This window comes from Macaca mulatta, chromosome 12 (genome assembly GCF_049350105.2).
Source record: "Macaca mulatta isolate MMU2019108-1 chromosome 12, T2T-MMU8v2.0, whole genome shotgun sequence".
Lineage (NCBI taxonomy): Eukaryota > Metazoa > Chordata > Mammalia > Primates > Cercopithecidae > Macaca > Macaca mulatta.
In genome coordinates this window covers 77,593,585-77,613,442 of record NC_133417.1, presented here as the reverse complement: position 1 = coordinate 77,613,442, position 19,858 = coordinate 77,593,585, and the positions used below count along the sequence as shown (strand labels likewise).

General features: G+C 41.8%; 1 non-coding gene across 1 annotated transcript; it reads right to left on the bottom strand.

Moving 5' to 3' along the window:
• Positions 1–14,408: 14,408 nt before the first annotated feature.
• Positions 14,409–14,512, bottom strand: LOC114671631 (small nucleolar RNA U13). Its single transcript, XR_003721665.1, has one exon. It is a non-coding gene; the product is annotated as a small nucleolar RNA U13 (small nucleolar RNA).
• Positions 14,513–19,858: the final 5,346 nt, after the last annotated feature.

Sequence of the window (19,858 nt, the reverse complement as noted above, 5' to 3'; positions counted from 1 at the left end):
GAAGCTGGCAGCCTGGAAGCACCAAGGAGTCCTGTGTAGACAATAAATGCCCAACAAACCTCTGCTCTGTAGCCAGAGGACTAGGAAAGGGGTACCCTGGCAAATCAGAAAACTTTCAGACGATACCCACTCTAGCCTACTCAAACATCCTAGACAAACTGTGGTCCCGCTCCCGCCCATGCCAGCACAAGTCTGCTGGGGAGCCTAGACTTCCAACCACATCAGGCTGTAATGACAAAGTGCCCTCAGCCTTCCTCCCACTCCCAGGGTGGAATCTGAGGAGACCAAATAGGGATCAGGACTTTCATCCCTGACAGGTGATAAGGAAGTCCCTGCACCCTGTGGTGGCAGTGGAGACCATGTAGGGAACCCAGACTTGGACTCACATCCAGAAAAACAAAGCCTCCCTACCCTTCCCTGCTGGGGGCAGGTATCAGAGGAGGCCTACTAGACAGTCAGAACTTCTGCCCGTGCCCAGTGGAAACAAGGCCACCTCCCACCCCCATGGTGTCAATGGAGGCCACATAGGAAGCAGTAACTCCCTCCCAGCTGGTGGTGTCAGTGGAGGCAGAGTGGGGAGCTGGAATTCCCACCTCACCCGGCAGCAACGAGGAGCCCCTCCCCCTGGAGGATGTGGATGAAAGCTGAGAGAGAAGCCTGGAGTTTTACCCCCACTGGCCAGTAATGGAGGGGCTTCCCTCCCCACATGCCCTGTCAAAGAGGTGCCAAAAGACTGCTAAGACAGAAAGCTCAAATAAGGGCCAGAGGCACAAACAGAATACCCAAAAAGGATGAGAAAAGACAACTGAAGCCGGAGTTGGGGCTCACAGCTGTAATCCCAGCACTTTGGGAGGCTAAGGTGGGCAGATTACTTGAGCCCAGAAGTTTGAGACCAGCCGGGGCAACACAGTGAGACCCTATCCTTATAAAAACACAAACACCAATTAGCCAGGCATGGTGGCACATGCCCATGGTCCCAGCTACTCTGCATACTGAAGTGGGAGGATCACTTGAGCCTGGCAAGGCCAAGACTGCAGTGAGCCAAGATTGTGCCACTGCACTCCGGCCTGGGTAACAGAGCTAGGCCCTCTCTCAAAGAAAAAAAACAAAAAGACAATTGACAGACACCAACACCAAGATCAGGATGACAGAGATGTTGGAATTGTCTGACAAATATTTTTAAGTAATCATCATAAAAATGTTACAATAAGCAATTACAAACACACTAGAAACAAATGAATCACCAAATAATTCCTCTGAGTGAAAAAAAAAGGCAATCCTAAAAGGTTTTACACTGTAGCCTTATATCAATTCCATTGAAAGGACATCTTGAAATAACAAAATTGTAGAAATGGAGGACAGATTGACGGTTGCCAAAGGTTAAGTAGTAAGGAGGGACATGGGTGTAAATATTACCAAGCCATGTGAGAGATCTTTGTGGTGACAGAAATGTTCTTTATCTTGACTATGTCAACCTTAATATCCTGGTTGTGATAACTGACACTATAGTTTTGCAAGATCTTACCACTGGGGGAAACTGTGTAAAGGGCCAGTGGGGTCTCTCTGTATTATTTCTTACAACTGCATGAGAATCTACAGCCTTCTTTCTCTCAAAGTAAAACATTTATTTGAAAACCTCACAATTCTCAATACTACAGGTAAGTTCTGTGCCCTTTTCTGTAAACAGATTTAGAAACTCAATTTTACAAAGGCAAAATATAGAATAAGTATATAAGTATATTTAACTTAAACTATAGAGCAACTGTTTTGTAAATATTCTTTATTCTTCCTTTTCAAACAGAGGGTAATGGTTAATCTCATCCTTAACTTTTGCAAAGTTACTTATATAGTTTTTTTCATTCAATATTTCTTATTAAGCATGATTAAAACTGACAGTCTGATACAACCATAATTTAAATTGAGTGAAGATTAACTCTAAGTATTAGAGGCTTATGACAATTTTACTCCACATCACGACTGAGTACAAGCCTGAGTCAAACTGAGTAATGAATCTTTCAGAAAGCCTGGATTACGGTAAAGCAAAACATACAGTGGCAAGACCTGTACTTAAGTGACAGTAGTAAGATATGGCAGAATAGAGAGCGTTTCACTCAAGGATTCCCAGGGTTGGGTAAACACCAGAGATTTGTGCAGACTTAAAATGTCAAGAATTAATGATGCAAAAGGCTGGACAGTCAGAAATTCCTGTAGGAATCATTTGTAGGAAGATTACTCTATAGGAAGAAAGGGACTATTGGACCTTAAATCTTTTAGCAAAATTTTCAAGGCAAATCCTTGGACTTTGGATACTTTTGTGGATGGGTATTTTTGAAGGATACATCCCTACAATTAGACTTGCATTAAATTTTGTACATATTTTTTTGTACATTTTATACAAATTTTAACAGATATGGATAAATCTGCCCAAAGTATATCAACCATTAACTCACAACAGTATATATGAGATGGTCAGTTTCCCCACTGCCTATTTAAATATTCACATTTTAATCTTTCTTTTCTGATTACTGAGTCCTATAAAATTTTCCACCTTTTTTGCTGGCCTTTGTTTTCTCTGTTTGTTAGAAGATTTCTGGCATTTGTGTTCTTTGAGCTTATAGAACTGATGTGATTTCCAATTCTTTGTATTTGGTTGATATTGGGACTCCATAAATTTTTACCTCAGAGCACAGGGAAAAGTTTCTAGAACCTCCCTGTTCAATCCTGGCTGCAGTTCTATGTGACCATTTCTTCACTCAGCCTCCCAAAGTGGGAGACAGATGAGGGAGGGCGTCTGTGTACACAGGATTGTAATTTTATACACATATATGGCTTTTGGTTGTTTCCCCCTACCTTATCAGGTGGGTACGTGCTAAAATAAAGCACATAAGCATCTGGGTTTTTGTGAGGCTGAGCATGGCATTTTTAAAGACTGTGGTGCTTCGGATATGGGCTCAAGAGTACACCCTGGCTCTCACTCTCCAGAACCTATAGAAATTGATCCTTCCTTAATACTGCCCTCTTGTGGGCTCTCTTGAAAATACTATTTCTCTTTACAGAGATTGTAAACCTTGGCATTCTGAGAAGAAATGAGAAAGTAATCCCTTTCACCCCAATTCAGTCATTCTGACACATGGACCCCAACTGTCACAAAACCCTGACTGAAAACAGCCCCTTTTCATACTGTCAGCTGCCCTTCTTTCGCTAGACAACAGAATCCCTGGGAGCCCTGTGGGAAGGACACACCACTTCCCTGTGGGAAGTCTCACCATTGCTGTCATACCAGGAGCCCTTGGAGTGTCCCCTTCTCTAAAGCCATGTCAAGCACAGTAAGAATAAATGGAGGGGAAATGGAACCGTGACAACATGCTCTTAAATCCTATTTTACAATATTCCTTTGTTAAATGAAATGAAAACAATTGCAAGAGAAAAAGTAGCCTGGGCACGGTGGCTCACACCTGTAATCCCAGCACTTTGGGAGGCCAAGGTGGGCGGATCACTTGAGGTCAGGAATTTGACACCAGCCTAGCTAACATGGTGAAACCCTGTCTCTACTAAAAATACAAAATTAGCCGGGTGTGGTGGCACACACCTGTAATCCCAACTACTCGGGAGGATGAGGCAGGAGAATCACTTGAACTTGGGAGGCAGAGGTTGTGGTGAGCCGAGATAGCATAACTGCACGCCAGCCTGGGCAACAGAGTGAGACTCCATCTCAAAAAAGAAAGAAAAAGAAAGAGAAAGAGTGAAGAAAACTTAACATAAAAACACAAAGTGTGAGGAGTTAGAAGGCAGTAGAAGATCTTTAAATACCATCCTAAGATGACTTCCTGGGTTCCCTCAGTTAAAATTAATTTCTCCCTCTCCCATATTGTCTTTGATTTTTTATTTTAATTTTAGCGCCTGCTTATTATTGTTGGGTTGGGTCAGAATTACTTATGACAGCAGATTGTGAGTTTCTGAAGGACAGGGACTCAAGGCTCTGAACCTGCCAGGAGTTTTATGGTATTTAATTAAATGAGATAGGAAAATGATACAAAAATGGCTTTGATGGAAACAATCTAGGTATGTTTTCTGTGGCTGCAGTAACAAACTACTAGAAACTGGGTGGCTTAAAACCACAAAAATATATTCTCTCACAGTCCTGGGGGCCAGAGGTCCAAAATCAGTATCACTGGGCTGAAATCAAGGTGTCAACTGGACTGTACTCCTTCAAAGGATTTAGAGGAGAGTCTGTTGCTTGACTGTTTCAACTCAACTCCCAGTGGTTGCCAGCTTCCCTTGCCTTGTGGCCACATCACTCTCACCTTTGCCTCTGTCTTCACATTACCTTCTCCTCTGCATGTGTGTACAAAATCTCCCTGTGTTTCTCTCTCGTAAGGATGCTTGGGATGGCATTCAGGTCACACCCAAGTAATCCGGCATAGTCTTCCCCATCTCAGGCTCCTTGATTTAATCACATGTGCAAATATATTTTTTTTCCTTATAAGGTAACATTTAAAGTTTCCAGGGATTAGGAACTGATATTTTGGGTGGACACACTTTTCATCTCACTACAGTCTACAATGAGATGGAATAAACCATAATAAGATCAGCATACACAGAAAAGGTATTGCCAAGAGAATATGGGCAGGGTACCAATGGTTTTGCCCTCCATCATGGTGATCTAGATAATTCCAACCATCCATCCCAGTGAGAGCAGCTAGGAAAGCTGAAAACAATTTTTAAAAAAATCTGTTTGCATTCAAATCAGTGAAAGATTATAGGGCCAAAATCCAAAAGAAGGAAGAAACCTAGAGAGATGAGCCCAGCATTTTTGGCTGTTTTTCTCTTGGAAGCACCTGCCAATTTCAAAAAAAAAAAAGGCAGTTAGGAGGCAGAGAAGCTGAGCAGAGCTTTTGGTAGATTAATGGGGTAAGCGAGACAACAATTGTAGTTCAGGGTCTAACAATGAAAGGGGCCCTGGCAAATCCCTCTGTCTTTTTCTTTTTTTTAACGGAGTCTCACTCTGCTGCCCAGGCTGGAGTGCAGTGGCATGATCTTGGCTCACTGCAACCTCCGCCTCCCGGTTTCAAGCAATTCTTCCGCCCCAGTCTCCCAAGTAGCTAGGATTACAGGCATTGCCATCATGTGCTGCTAATTTTTTGTATTTTTGTAGAGAAACATTTTCACCATGTTGGCCAGGCTGGTCTTGAATTCCTGACCTCAGGTAATCCGCCCACCTCGACTTCCCAAAGTGCTGGGCTTACAGGCATCAGCCACTGCGCCCGGCCATCCCTCTGTCTTTAGGTTGGAACCCAGAAGAAATGCACCCTAGGAACAGAGGTGAATTAAAATAAGCCAGTCGTCTTTGAGTCATCCCAGACCTTCACTTAAATCAAATTCACTTGTATTACCAGCGCCCCTAACCTAGTCCTTGGCCCTAAGCACATGTAAATCCTTTTTGGAGGAAGGTAACATACCCAGTGAAAATCTTTTCAAAATTAAGAAGAAATAGTAACATTGTCAACAAACCAACACTAAGAATATTGTCACCAGAAGATATATGCTAAACACAATACTAAAGGGAATCCTTCAGGCAAAGTGTATTCAGCTAAAACAGACGTATGTAAGTACATCTAAATAAACTGTCTCTTAAAATAATAAGCATTTCTAGAGGTAAAAAGGAACATCTCATAATAATAAAGAGCTCAATTCACCAAGAACATAGAACTTTTCTAAATGTTCATGTATCTAATGATAGACTCAAAATATGTAAAGCAAAATTAACAGAACTAGAAGTAGAAATAGAACCCTCGTGTTCCAAAAAAATAAAAATAAAACAGGATAAACTAGTTAGCAGCTCTTTTGGACTCAGACTCTGGAAAGAGAAAACCACAGACTGCTCCAACAAGTAGCCTTACCCATGTACCAAACAAGTTATCCTGGGTACCTGGGCTTACAAATCTTCACCAGTTCTTGCCCAGATTCTAACTCTGACTCCTGCATCAACCACCCCGTGACTAACTCCAGTCCAACAAACTTCATAAAACCCAAATACTCAGGCGACTCAGGGAATTCATTTGACTGATTCATTTGGACAGTTGCCCATTGTCTGAGAAGTTTTCATTAAGCTCAGCTTATTGTTGTTTTTAATCAAAACACAGTATCTGTTTTTATCAAGACAACCTTTTGTGATGACTTTGACACACAAATGTGGATAGAAATATCAGAAGAAACAACACTAACAGAACAGAAAGTGCTTGTGTCTGGGAAGCAGAATTTGGAGGGTGAGGAAGATGGAACAAGTGGCCGATTTTTTTGTTGTTGTCATAAGCCATGACTTCTAACACTATGTGCATCTATTACTTTGTACAAATAAAAATTAAATGAAGAAAAAGAAAAAAAGCACATTTAGTTCTTCTGAAATACAGCAACAATTTTCAGTTAAATTGGTAAATATTTGTGGAGCATCTATTCTGTGCCAAGTGCTGTGCTAGACAGCAGGAAAAGAAACCTGAAAAGACGGAAGTCTAGCCCAAAAATCGGTCGCAATTACCTGAGTTCCACAGAGACTCAGTGTTCTCTCGGAATAAGAACCCAGTGCACTACTTTTAATTTTTACAATCTGAACAGTAAAAAATAAAAATAAATAAAATAAAATAAAATCAGACAAAGTCTGTATTCAAAATCAGGTGTCTTAAGAAAAATATGGACGATTCAGTTGACTACTTGCAGGAACTGAAGTTTGTTTCCAAGCACAAACTAACAGCTCAGGTTCGCTGAGAAACTCTAGTTTTACTCAGCTGAGGTTTCCTGAAAATTATTCTCTTGATAAGGAATATGTTTTCCATGCCATTTATTACGTTTTTGCTGTGCTCAAATGCTGCAAATTTTTATTCTCTCATAGAAAATAGCACATTCATCTTACCATAAAAAATAGTGTAATTAAATTTCTAGCCACCCAGTTGAAGCAACTAGAAATGAAAGTTTGCTGTTATTATGGCTGTTATAATTCATTAATATTTGACTAACAATAGATTCTGGGGACATGAGACATATATTAATGTGCTTTTGAAATATTTTAAATGCTGCTTAAATATTAAAACATGCATTCTTCACATAAAATACAAAACTTATAGAGGAGATTTTGAGTCAAGGCACTCTCCTTAAATTTCACCCTCCTTTGCATCTCTGGCATCAGCTCCTCTTATTGTAATGGTTCTCATCCTAGCAGCACATAAAAATCAACTCAGGAGCTTCTAAGAAACAAAAAAGACCAGTACCTGAGACTCCCCTGTAAGAGATTCCCATTTACTTGGTCTTGGGAGGCCCTGGGCATGCGTGTTGTTTAATATCTCCTCACGTGGTTCTAATGTGTAGTCAGAGTTGAGGACCATTGCCTAAAACAGTAGTTCTCAGTGTGGTTCCTAGACCAGCAGCTTCAGCGTCACCTGGGACTTTGTTACCCATGCGAATGCTGAGGCTTCCCACAGCCCTCCAGAATCAGAAGTTCTGGGGGTGGAGCCCAGTCACCTCTATTTTAACAAGCCCTCCAGATAGTTCTGGTGCACGCTCAAGTTCCAACCGTTAGGCTTAAAAGAATATAACAGGAATTTTCAGGAGAATGCCGTTAACACATGACAGGGAATATAGGTAGGTGGACTTTCTTCCTGGGAGGTAGGAGGCTCTGTAGTAGTTTGGGTGGAAGACCAGACGTTGCTGAGGAAGGTGCTTTTCTTTTATGATCAGCTTACCCAGGATGAGTCATACCATGGTGAAGCGAGTCACACTTACAAACCAGCCCAAACTTATGTTGTATTTTCTTGCATGAGAAGAGGGAGATTCTTGGTGGAGAAAGGAAGGGGCAGGAAAATGCTCAGAAGTCTAGTGAGCATGAAAATTAGAAACTCTAAATATTTGGTAGAACAAAGTGGGGGATGATGCATGCATACCTCTATGTAGATACACAAAACCAGAACGCAAAACTAAATTGGTTTTAGGAAGTATTTCATCTCGCCCTCTAGGATGATGCTGATGACTTTTATCTCTGCCATAAAAATTACACAGTAGACTGGGATTTCCTTCAGGAAGATGGGTGGCCATCTCATTGTTGGACTGTATTTCAGAATAAACAAATGCTGACATTTGGATCATTTTCTAGGGTTTCTAGTTTTCCAGTGAGATGCTTCTGACAGTTGCCATGATAAATCCCTTTGGACACCATTTTAAATTCTGCTCTTTGGCAAGTAGCATATGGTGCAGTTACACTGCAATTTTTGCTAAAACCATAACTGTGGTAATGTATAATATGAGTGAGATACACAGTTCAGCTTCTATTGATCGGGGCCAGTATCTTAAGAAGGGGGAAGTTTCTTCCATCTCCTGGCCTAAGACAAGGATTACACATATTTGAAAATATATGTAATTGAAATATTACACATATTTATTGAAAGAGTAATGTCACACTAATTGTTTTTAAGAAGATTCTCAATCTTGGGGAGAACCACATGTAATTATTGGGGTTAATTAACATCTCTAAAATCTCCAAGGACTGTACTTTAACTGGAGACATTCTGAGCTCAGCTTGGACCATAGAGTATCACTGCTCAGCACGTGTATTCTAAAGATGAGGAGAGCAGTTGCCCCATCCATCCTGATTAATATGGTCAGTGGTATACTTGGTGTAATCAACAGCCACATAAGAAATATTCGTCTTGAAATGTCAGAAGCTTGATAAAGCTGGATATTTGCATGTGAAAATAATGGCAGGAACATATCTGGATACTTTACCAGCAAATTTAAAATTAAACGTGTCATTTTTTATTTACTATCCCCTGTCATATGTCTCTGGGACTGCACAAACAGGGCCAATTACAGATCTTGGGGAACTGGTCACAGAATTATCTCGTCTTAGTGATTTTTGCCCAGTGGGTTTTTCCAGCTAGAATTGGCAAATGAGAGAACCAGATTTTCTTAAGGCAGCAAATGGGTAGCATTCACACAAAGGAGCCCTCTCTATTCAGGGTAATGCCATTGCAAGGATAAGTTGGGAAATATGCTCTCAAACATCTTCCATAACAAATATACCAATTTTACAAGCAGAAGTGGATTTATATTAATAAATAAGTGCTTTTACTAAGGAAACTTAAAAAATACTAATTGGGATAGAAGTAGAGTAATAAATTAGAATATAGTATATAACTTGTGAATGTTGGTTGATTGACACAAACATTACCACTTTTTACCTCTCCTTTATATATTATTCATATTCGAAGTTGTGTAACACTTTAGAATAATTTCATACACTACAAGCATCCTATAAGGTCATGAATAAGTAGTCTTGTGGAAGATATTGAGAAACTTCATAGGATTCCTTATAAAACATGTTAACTGGAAAAATGTTAGCAATCCAGAAATATAAAGCAGTAACATTAAATTTACTCTTTCCATAGAAATTGGAAGAATGTGACAGAGTCAGAGTGTATAAATAAAGAGAAAATAAGCTATCAGTTAGGATATTATTAAATCCTAATATGTCAATGATCCTATGTCATCACACTAACACATATTACGATCATTATACACTTTCCTCAACAATCAACTTCTCAAACAGATTATGAGAGCAGCTAAACCAAAATGGCCCACAGTCAAAGATGTTCTATAGCCTTTCATCAACACTTTATAGGTTGTTATATAGGATTCTACATCACTAAGAAATTAAAATTAAGAGATGCTAAAAACAGGAGTTGGGTAATGCATTAGCTATCTATTGCCACAGTTATTGGCCTACAACAAAATAATTTATTACCTCATTGCTTTTTTGAGTGAGGAGTTCAGGCACAGCTTAGCTGGGTTCTCTGCTTAGGATCTCACAAGTCAGTAATCAAGATGCCAGCCAAGCTGTGCTCTCATCTGGAGGCTCAAGTGGGGAAGAATGCTTTTCCAAGCTTTTTTTTTTTTTTTTTTTTTTTTTTTTTTTTTTTTTTGAGACAGAGTGAGAGGCCACCTGCAGTTCCTTGCCACCTAGCTTTTCCCAACATAAGCACTTCATCAAGCCAGCAAGGAGAGTCTCTAGAGCAGTCTCCTAGTAAGATGGAGTTTTATATAATGCAACATAATTCCGGGAGTGGCATCTATCACCTTTGCCATATACTATTGATTGGGAGCAAGTCCCAGATCCCATCCATGCTCAAGGAGAGGGGCTTACATAAAGGTTTGAACACTGGAAAGCAGGATGGGGGAGGTGTAGGGGAGTTGAGAGTCTGTCTACCACAGGTAATTTATTTAGCCTGCCTGAGTTTCACTTTCCCCATCTGTTAAGTGGGAATTGTAATCTCTACCCCATAGACTGTTGTCTATGTTGTGTGCATGACAAGAGGGCAGAACACAGGGCCAGGCGTGCAGTAGGTCCTCAATATATGAGTTAAGTCCTCTGTCTTGCTCTCTTCCCTCCTTTTTCCTTACAGTGTGATGGAGCACAGTATGGCATCCATAGGTTCTTAGAAACTGTGACTTTAAGCAAAACAACATATAACAAAACCAATTACACCATAGACTAGTTAATATAAACAAGAGTTAAGTTCCTACGGCATATTTCTGGTCACAAAAACATCACTAAACTGTTTTGGTTTTTTTGTTTTTTGTTTTGTTTTTGAGACAGGGTCTCACTCTGTCACCCAGACTGGAGTGCAGTGGCGTGATCTAGGCTCATTGCAGGCTCTGCCTGCTGGGTTCAAGTGATTCTGCCACCTCAGTCTCCCAAGGAGCTGGGACTACAGGTACACACCACAATGCCTGGCTAATTTTTATATTTTTTAGTAGGGCTAGGGTTTCACCATGTTGGCCAGGCTGGTCTGAAACTCCTGACCTCAAGTGATCCACCCACCTTGGTCTCCCAAAGTGCTGGAATTACAGGTGTGAGCCACCATGCCCAGCCTACCAAACTTTTACATAAAGACTAAAACACTTCTAATATTAACATTGAAATAAATGAGAGCTATGTATACATTTAAGAAAGATTAATAAAAACAAGTAAGATAATTATTTACCCAATCATTCTAGTTCAGGACCAAGGGTGGCCAGAGTCTATCCCTGCAGTTCATGGTGCAAGGTGGGAACCAACCCTGGACAAGATGACACTCCATCATAGGATGCACTCACAGCCACACTCACTCAGACTGGGATGACTTAGACACACCAATTCACCAAACTAGCACATCTTTGAGATGTAGGAAGAAACTGTAATGCCTGGAGAACGCCCACACAGACAGGGAGAGTCCGTGCAAACTCCACACAGACAGTGGTTCTGGCAGGAATTGATTTCTTTTTTCTCATCAATGTTATAATGAAACAATGTTGAATGTTATTTGAGGACCTGCTGTATTTCTTTTATTTTCTATTTTCCATTCCTTTTTAGCTCCATGAAGAAGTAAGATCCTAATGGCTTCTATAAAAACAAAAGGACCACTACATTCTTAAATTCTTGGGTAGTCTCTTGTGTAACCACATGGACATTGCATCAGGGCGGTGCAAGAACCTTACTTAAAGGAAGTATGAAATGCAGTTCTCTTCCCTCAATGCTATGGATCCTGACGTCTTTACTCTGGAGACTGGGAATTCATTTCCTATGGTGAAGAGTAAGGAAAGAGAAAGAGTAGCTTTCTGCACCCCTCCGTCTCCCGGCCCCATGCCTCTCTGCTGTGGTCACCACACGGAGGTGGAACACCCACACACACACCAAACATTTTTTTGGATATCCTGACTACACAGGAAGCAAAAGGGTATGAGGAGGTTTACTTCTTACATAATAAGGCTTGCTGGGGAGAGCACAGTAGGCTCCCGAGAAGGTCTAAAAATGGATCTTAAGGGAAAGCCAGGAGGGGAGAGCAGTCTTGGCCTTTATTGTAGTTAAGGAGTGGGCTGGGTTAGAGGTTCCTGCATAAGAGAAGAGGCCTGTGTGGGTTGAGCTTCCTATGGGAACCAAGAGAGGGGAATATGGGCTTTCTTATCAGCTTGCTCAGATGTGGAGCACAAGGGGAAGAGGAAGAGGGGCAGCTCCAGAGCTGTCAGCAGTCAAAATAGAGTCTGGTTCTTTGTTACAGCTTCAAGGCTTAGAAAAGCAAAAAGCAGGTTTGTCCTCTCCCCAACTCTGACCCCATCCCATTTGCCATTTGGACTTAAATGGAGCTACTCTAATGCCATAGAAACAAACAAACAAACAAAAAAATTGAACACTCATATAGCATCAGGTACCAGGTACCTTCTAAGCATTTTACATATACCAAATCATTTAATTTTCATAACAACCCTATGAAGTAGGTATGCTAACATTATTACCACTTTATAGAAAAGAAAATGAAAGCATAGTCAAGTATCTTGCCCAAGGTCACCCACTCAGTAAATGGCAAAGCCAGAATTCCAGCTTAGGCAATACCACTCAAGCAGATTCTCCTCACCATTCCCACGCTGCGGACTTTTCTGCACAGAGCTGCTGCAGTGACTCATGAGTTTATGAGCCAATGGCTTCCAGCCAGTGTGCCATCAACACTTCCCAGGGCATATGGACATTCTGACTCACGTGTAAAATGTATTTTTCCTATCACCACAGTGATGTGTCAGATGGGGCTGAGCAAGCCACGGGCATAGGAGGTGAGAGCAGAACTTGGTGCAAAGGAAGAGGCTCACTGTGGGGTGAGCTGGTCCTCCAGGAGGATCCAGATTTGACTGAAGCATAAATCTGGTCAGGTAGACACCTCTGTCAAACACCACCCAGTGGGTGCTAAAGGGTGACTTGGAAAACAGAGTGATTACTGTGGATGCTTTTGCAGATTCTGTGAAGCTGTAACGGCAGAACCAACCCAATCTGGTTGAACTTTGTGTAATAAAATGGTGAGTTGGTTTTCAGTTGCCATGGGTGCAAGTTACATAACCTGATTATCCCCAGGTGAACCAAGTGTGCAACCACAGGTGGAAACTAAGTGCTCGGACCAAGGAATATGGGGACCAAATTAAATGCAGATACCATGTGGCATGATCCAATCAGATCACACCCAGACCAAATTAAATGCAGATGCCACATGGCAGGATCCAATCAGATAGCGCCCTGGCATCACATCATGGCAAGATCCAGTCAGATCACAGCTCCCAGCATCACCTCATTGCAAGATCCAATCACTACATGCCTCATTACCCTCTCCCTATAAGACCTGCCCTAGCCCCCAACCTGGGGAGACAGACTTGAGGCAGATTCCTGTCTCCTTGCTCAGCAGCTTGTAATAAACTCTTCTCTCTACAAAAGCCTGGTGCTTCAGTGTTTGGCCTTCCATGGCACATGGGCAGATTGACCCAGTTTAGTTCAGTAACAGCCTATTACACTTAAGGAGTGTGATTCTTGCAGACATACTTAGTGTCTTGTTAAAGTGAACAGCAAAAAGTTCTAAACTTCGAAAATACGGGTAAAACATACAAAGGTTGTAAACTACTATTGTATAATCCCAGAGCCACCAGTACCTTGTATTTGAGCCTTTAAAAATTTTTATTTGTATGATATATTTCCTCATCGATACCAAAATACATAATTTATACATGGTATAAAGAATAATAAAACCAATTTTCATGTTCCCTTCATGCAGGTTAAGACATAGAATATTTCCAGTGCCAGGAAGTCTGTGTACTTATCCTTGGATGCATCCCTCTCCACTGCACCAAAGGTTACATAATTCTGAATGCCTATATTGGTTGCCATCAAGCATGGGCAGGCTGATTATAAAGTGTCACTGATGCCTTTTCAAGTGCTCCAATGTAGGATTCTTGGCCAAAGGGGAGAAATCCAGCTGTCTGTTTAAAAAATATGCCAAGGTTCTTATAAGGCTAAACATACTCTTACTATACTATCCAACTCTTTGGTATTTACCCAAAGGAGTTGAAAACTTATGTCCACACAAAAACCACACATGGATGTTTATAGCAGCTTTGTTCATAATTGCCAAAACTTAGAAATAACCAAGATGTCCTTCAGTAGATGAATGAATACATAAACTGTGGTACATCCGGACAATGGAATATTATTCAGTGCTAAAGAAAAATGAGCCATCAAGCCATGAGAGGACATGGAGGAACTTCAAATGCCTCTTACTAAGTGAAAGAAACCAGTCTGAAAAAACTAAATAGTGTATGATTCCAACTATATGACATTCTGGAAAAGGCAAAACTATGAAGATAGCAAAAAGATCAGTGGTTGCCAGGGGTTAGGAGAGAGGGAGGGATGAATAGGCAGAGCAGAGGATTTTTAGGGCAGTGAATCTACTCTATAATGATTCTATAATGGTGAATACATGTCATTACACATTTGTCCAAGCCCTTAGAATGTACAAAACCAAGGAGAACTCTAATGTAAATTATGGATTTTGAGTGCTATGTATATTTCTTCATGTCAGACGGGTAATGTGCCAATGTCCTAACAAGGTTTGGGGGCGGCACATCCCACACATGCACGTGAACACTGAATCATCATGCTTATTAACTACAAAAGGATGGCTTCAGGACGATATTGATGTGTCAATGTAGGTTCATCAATTGTAATAAATGTACCCCTGTGCTATGGGATGTTGACAATTGGGAAGGCTATGTCTATATGTGGGCAGGAATGCATATTGGAAGTCTCTTTACCTCTTGCTCAATATTTCTGAGAGCCTAAAAATGCTCTAAAAAATAGTCTGCTTTTAAAAACAAACAGGAAAACCAAGGGTAACTTCACCAGTGTCCTTTTGAGAGGTGAAGCCAGCTGGACTTCCTGGGTTGAGTGGCGACTTATTTATGTATTTATTTTTATTATTATACTTGAAGTTCTAGGGTACATGTGCACAACGTGCAGGTTTGATGCATAGGTATACATGTGCCATGTTGGTTTGCTGTACCCATTGACTCATCATTTACATTAGGTATTTCGCCTAATGCTATCCCTCCCCCAGCCCCCTTCCCCACAACAGGCCCTGGTGTGTGATGTTCCCTGCCCTATGTCCAAGTGATCTCATTGTTCAATTCCCACCTATGAGTGAGAACATGCGATGTTTGGTTTCCTGTCCTTGTGATAATTTGCTGAGAATGATGGTTTCCAGCTTAATCCATGTCCCTGCAAAGGACATGAACTCATCCTTTTTTATGGCTGCATAATATTCCATGGTGTATATGTGCCACATTTTCTTAATCCAGTCTATCATTGATGGACATTTGGGTTGGTTCCAAGTCTTTGCTATTGTGAATAGTGCCACAGTAAACATATGTGTGCATGTGTCTTTATAGTAGCGTGATTTATAATCCTTTGGGTATATACCAAGTAATGGGATTGCTGGGTCAAATGGTAATTCTAGTTCTAGACCCTTGAGGAATTGCCACACTGTCTTCCACAATGGTTGAACTAATTTACACCCCCACCAAGAGTGTAAAAGCGTTCCTATTTCTCCACATCCTCTCCTGCATCTGTTATTTCCTGACTTTTTGATGATTGCCATTCTAACTGGTGTGAGATGATATCTCATTGTGGTTTTGATTTGCATTTCTCTGATGACCAGTGATGATGAGCATTTTTCCATGTGTCTGTTGACTGCAAAGATGTCTTCTTTTAAGAAGTGTCTGTTCATATCCTTTGTCCACTTTTTGATGGGGTTGTTTTTTTTCTTGTAAATTTGTTGGAGTTCTTTGTAGATTCTGGCTATTAGCCCTTTGTCAGATGGGTAGATTGCAAAAATTTTCTCTCATTCTGTAGGTTGCCTGTTCACTCTGATGGTAGTTTCTTTTGCCATGCAGAAGCTCTTTAGTTTAATTAGATCCCATTTGTCTATTTTGGCTTTTGTTGTCATTGCTTTTGGTGTTTTAGTCATGAAGTCCTTGCCCATGCCTGTGTCCTGAATGGTTTTGTCTAGGTTTTCTTCTAGGGTTTTTATGGTTTTAGGTCTAACATTTAAGTCTTTAATCTCAATTCCCAATCTCAGCTCACTGCAATCTCCACCTCCCAGGCTCAAGCAATCCTTCCAACTCAGTCCCCCAAGTAGCTGGGACCACAGGCATGCACCACCACACCTGGCTAATTTTTTTTGTAGAGACGGGGTTTCACCATGTTGCTCAGGCTGGTCTCAAACTCCTGAGCTCAAGCAGTCTGCCTGCCTGAGCCTCCCAAAGTGCTGGGATTACAGGCATAAGCCACTGCACCCAGCCCAGTTCCTTCTCTAAAATAGAAATGATTATCACCATTGCTTAAAAAATATCTCTCTCTCCTCCCTATCAAAAAATGGAATCCAAATATTTCCCAACTTACCACTGCTGCTGCCAGGGTATTCTCAGCTATAAAATCTCTTTCCTGGGCCTCTGCTATGCCTCCAGGGTTGCTCTCATCATAATGTCTCTAGTTTATACGTATTTCTCCTGCTTCTAAAAGACAAAGAACCATTCCAGTCTTCCTCTGGGCTGTAGGCCCTGGTATGCAGCATGGAGGTCTGAACATCTAAGTATAACAGGTCAGTGTTTCCCAGAACACCACTCTCTTGGTTTTCATTCTTTCTGACTGGTTGCTCCCATTCAGTCACTTTTGCTGGTTTCTCCCTATTTTCCCAACCTCTTTTTTTTTTTTTTTTTTTTTTTTTGAGACAGAATCTCACTCTGTCGCCTAGGCTGGAGTATAGTGGTGTGGTCTCAACTCACTACAGGCTCCACCTCCCGGGTTCACACAATTCTCTTGCCTCAGCCTCCCAAGTAACTGGGACTACAGGTGCCCGCCACCATGCCCATCTAATTTTTTGTATTTTTAGTAGAGACAGGGTTTCACCATGTTAGCCAGGATGGTCTCAATCTCCTGACCTTGTGATCCGCCCACCTCGGCCTCCCCAAAGTGCTGGGATTACAGGCGTGAGCCCCCGGGCCCGGCCCCCAACCTCTTACAGATGAAGTCATCTAGGCCTCAATCTTTTGACCTATTTTGTAACTTTACTCATCCCCACAGTAGTCCCAATCTAATTCCATGATTTTAAATATAATTCATGCATTACTGACTCCAAATTAACATCCCTGGGAAGACATCTTCCTAAACTTCAAATGTATATATCCATGTATCTATTCAACATCTTCACTTGGAGATGAATTAACATCTCAAATTTAACACATCCCACTCTTGCTCCTGTTCTGCTTATGTGAGACACCCGCTCCCCCTTCACCTTCTGCCATGACTAGAAGCTTCCTGAGGCCTCCCCAGAAGCTGAGCAGATGCCAGTGCCATGCTTCCTGTACAGCCTGCAGAACTGTTAGCCAATTAAAACTCATTTCTTTATAAGTGTTTTGTTTTGTTTTGTTTTTTTGAGATGGAGTTTCTCTCTGTCGCCCAGGCTGGAGTGCAGTGGTGTGATCTCGGCTCACTGCAGCTCCACCTCCTGGGTTGATGCCATTCTCCTGCCTCAGCCTCCCGAGTAGCTGGGACTACAGGTGCCTGCCACCATGCCCGGCTAATTTTTTTGTATTTTTAGTAGAGACGGGGTTTCACCGTGATAGCCAGGATGGTCTCGATCTCCTGACCTTGTGATCTGCCTACCTTGGCCTCCCAAAGTGCTGGGATTACAGGTGTGAGCCACCGTGCCCAGCCTCTTTAAAAGATTTTTTAAAAGCACACAATCCAAACTTTACTCCAAGTAGACCCCTTCAAGCCTGTTCCATCACCTGACTTCCTCAACCTTATAAGGTATCAGCACAAAAACCATGAAATCAAACAGCTCTCCTTTTTTTGTCATGAAAGTGTGTAGGCTCTACCTTCAAACTATATTCATGGTCCAGCCTCTTTATTTTGTGCTAACTCCACTGCTAATGCCTTTTTCTAGGCCACCACCATTTCTTACCTAGGCTATTGCAACAGCCTCCTCATTGATCTTCTAAATTTCACTCTTGGCCTTTGTCTTAGTTAGGGTAGGCTAGATTTCCACAACAAAAGTGCCTCCAAATCTCAGTAGTTTCAGGAACAAGAAGTTTATTCCTTTCTTATGTAACAGTCTGGGCTGGGTTCAGGTCTGCAAAGCAGATCTCCACCACGTACTCATTCCTTTCTCAGCCAATGGCCACTCTACTGTCTTCTAGTCACATGACCATACCTGCATGCAGAGGATAGGAAATGTGGTTCCTGGTTGGCCAGCTGCTTCCACTGACAACTCCCCACTGTGGAGGAAGGAGCGTGGATTTTGGCAGTCTGCTGGACATCTCTGCCATACTCCCTAGGGATCATTCTCACTGCAGTGGCCAGACTTTGAAACACACATCAGATCAGGTCACTCCTCTGCCCACAGACTTCCAGGGCTCTCCATTTCACCTTCAGAAAAAACCCTGAGAAGGGCTTCCATGCCCCAGTACCATCTGAGCCTTCATCACTTTGCTGATGTCCTCTCCTATTCTCCCCCTGCTCTCTCTACTCGAGCCACACAGCCTCCTTGTTGTTCCTCAGACATGCTGGCCACGGTTCCACCTCAGGGTCTCTATCTGGCTGGAATCTCTTCTTCCAGATACTGGCAGAATTGACTTCCTTATCACTTTCAAGCCTTTGCTCAAATGTCAGCTTTCAATAAGGCCTACACCGGCTTGCTCGTTAAAATTGTAATTCCTGGCTGGGCGTAGTGGCTCACGCCTTTAATCCCCAGCACTTTGGAAGGCCGAAGCGGACAGATCACTGGAGGTCAGGGGTTCAAGAGCAGCCTGGCCAACATGGTGAAATCCTATCTCTACTAAAAATACAAAAATTAGCCTGGTGTGGTGGCGAGCGCCTATAGTCCCAGCTATCAGGAGTTTGAGGCATGAGAATCGCTTGAACCTGGGAGGTGGAGGTTGCAGTGAGCAGAGATCGTACCACTCCACTCCAGCCTGGGCAACAGACCAAGACACCACCAAAAAATAATAACTAATAAGTAAAATTGCAATTCCCCACCTTGCCCACTGACACTCTTCATGCCCATTACCCTGATTTTCCTTTTGTATACCACCAATCACCTCTGAACATGTATAATTTACTTATTTATTATGTGTTTTGTCTATCTTCCGCAACCAGAACATCATGTCTACTTTACAAACTGTTGTTTCCCTAGCACTTAGAATAATGCCTGGCCCCATAATAGGTGCTCAGTGAATATTTGTTGAATGAATGAATGAATGAATGACAGAAGCTGAGAGGGGTACTCAATGCATGTAGGTGCTGATAACTCATTTTCTATCCCATGGTTAGGAACAACTGCCTCTCAGATGCATGCCAAGTCTCACAAGGGAATTAGAAAAGAGAACACTAATTAACTGGTACAAGTCTATCCCCACTGCAAAAACAAAATTCAAAATAAATAATAAAATAAAGCTCCATAATGTGCATGTCCACTATTAGTGGTGAGAATTATCAGCTTCACTGGGACCGGGTGGCATTATGGAATAATAAGGACTTTGTCCCTGGTCCAGAGCATCGCTTAACTTCTTTTGACTCCTTTCCTCTGTGGGCACAACTTTCATTCCCAATAAATTAAATACGGTGCCTAGTTTACATGACTGCTACTATACTGTTCCCAAAGAGAAAGAAAAGCTCTCAGAGTTATTACAGTCCAAAACCAGAGAGATCACAATATGCAGGCAGCACACAACAGCTCAGAAATAAGCCAGATGTACTAAGCCTGTTGCCAGGTGAAAGATGGAGTATGGTTTCTTGCCATAATTTATACTTCCCCTGCGTTGCTTCACAGGCTAGGGAATGAGCTAACAGTCACTAAAAAGACAGAGAAGTGTCAAAGCCTGATGAGAATCCCAGGTTTTTCCTTTGTCTAATTGGCCCCAGGCCCTCTGTAGCTGCTCTTGAGACCTGCCTTAAGCTCTCTGTTGC